The sequence below is a fragment of the Benincasa hispida genome, chromosome 6 (assembly GCF_027475165.1).
Source record: "Benincasa hispida cultivar pf3 chromosome 6, pf3_genome.v1.1, whole genome shotgun sequence".
Lineage (NCBI taxonomy): Eukaryota > Viridiplantae > Streptophyta > Magnoliopsida > Cucurbitales > Cucurbitaceae > Benincasa > Benincasa hispida.
The window spans coordinates 26,672,267-26,674,125 of NC_143483.1; the positions used below are offsets into that span (position 1 = coordinate 26,672,267).

Genomic DNA, 1,859 nt, shown 5'->3' on the forward strand with positions numbered 1-1,859 from the left:
TTGATGTTGTTGATGCATTTGTTGAAAGGTAGGCGGTGGTCCATTCCATTGCTAATGGTTCGCCCATGGGTGGAGCTCCTATTGATTTCCTCCTGTCCAAGAAAAATTTGGATGGTTTCTCCATCCAGGGTTATAAGAATTAGAGAATGGGTTGTTTTTTATGAAACATCTGACTAAGGGTTTTGAGGCCACTCAGCATATGAGTGAAGATCTCCGCATCCCACACAGGTAACCATGGGTTGCCCAAACGCCTCCACCTAATTCACCATCTGCTGGTTTGATGTGTTACCCAGCATTATGTTCTACAGAAGGCTGGTCATCTTAGCCACTTGAGCAGAAAGTGTGGCTATTGCGTTAGCATCAACAGAATTAACGTTCTGAGATCTCATTCATCTGTCATTTCTTCCATCATATGTATCATCCACCCATTCCATATTATGTTTAGCAATGCGGTCTAGTATTTCTTTAGCCTCAGTATAGGATTTGTCCATGAGTCCACCAGCCACTGTTGCGTCTACTGCCATCTGTGACGCTCTATTCAACCCTCCATAAAACGTCTCCATCTGAATAGTCAATGGTAGTCCATGGTTCGAGCAATTCTTGACCAAGCCCTTAAAACGCTCCCATGCAGCATCTAAGGTCTCAGTATCTTCCTGTTCAAAGTTCATAATTTTCGGATGCCTCCTCGCGTTGGTGGGAAGTATTTTTGCATAAATTTTTCCACCAACTTTTCCCAGGTGGTGATTTCCCACGGCTCTAGAGAACTCACCCATTGCTTTGCGTCATCTTGCAATGAATAGGGAAACAAGGACAGCCTGATCGCCTCTAGGGTGATTCCAGGAATCACAAAGGAATTACACGTTTCCAGGAAACGTTTCATATGGGCATGAGGATCTTCACCACGACCACCCCCAAATTACCCAACAGTCTGGAGCATTTGGAGCATAACATATTTCATTTCAAACCTGGTTCCATTCGGTGTTGGGTATATGATTCCTGAAGAGAAATCATATAGTACAGAGGACGCATATTCCCTCATAGGACGTGTGTTAATATTTGCCATCAGGATCGAATTCTATGCAGCATGAGCCAGTTGCTAAGCTAATTGCTGATTTGGTTGCTCTTCCGCCATTGCTCATTGTCTGTTTTGTTGTCTAAGTAATTGCTGCCTTAACCTTCAACAACAGTTAGATCTCTTCCTACGTCGGAAGGGCCTTTCAATCTTGTGGTCGTAGCTCAATTTAGAGGGCTCTCCCTATTCATAAACGTTCACAAGCCTGGGCGTAGCTTGTAATACTCCCTTGACTGAAGTGTTCTTACAGTAGATACAAACGAAATTTCTAATTAGTTCTTATTACTGAATCCCCGGCAACGGCGCCAAAAACTTGTTCGTTGCTATCGTGAGATGCTTTAGGAGTGTATTATGTAAAATAAATTAGAGAAATAAATTCTAAGTATAAGTGATGCATTTATGCTTTGATGCGTTTATGAAATGTAATGCATTGGGCCGTTGATAATATGCACAGAACGCACACAACTCCTCTTAATGACGTATAAATCTAATTTAGGTTCTTAGCAAGTGCAAGATGGATCTCAAGGATTCAGTTTAACCAAAGCAGACCTTGCGTTGTATCTATTGTAGGGGTTTCCTAAATGAATGTAAGAAATGTATTATTTACACTAACATGTTGTGCCTGTGCAAGAAGATACAAAAGAGTTGAGTGGTGAATGATGGGTTATGTGAAAATGGAATTCAAGGTAGGTGGACGCGTCGAACCAAGATGAAATGTGGATGAGATGGGATAATTTGCTTATCTTTTTGTTTATGCATTAGACCTTATTCAACACGTCTCAATGTG

General features: G+C 41.6%; 1 non-coding gene across 1 annotated transcript; it reads left to right on the top strand.

Moving 5' to 3' along the window:
* The first annotated feature begins 579 nt into the window (after positions 1–579).
* LOC150035551 (small nucleolar RNA R71) lies at positions 580–682 on the top strand. Its single transcript, XR_016530384.1, has one exon. It is a non-coding gene; the product is annotated as a small nucleolar RNA R71 (small nucleolar RNA).
* The last annotated feature ends 1,177 nt before the right edge of the window (positions 683–1,859 follow it).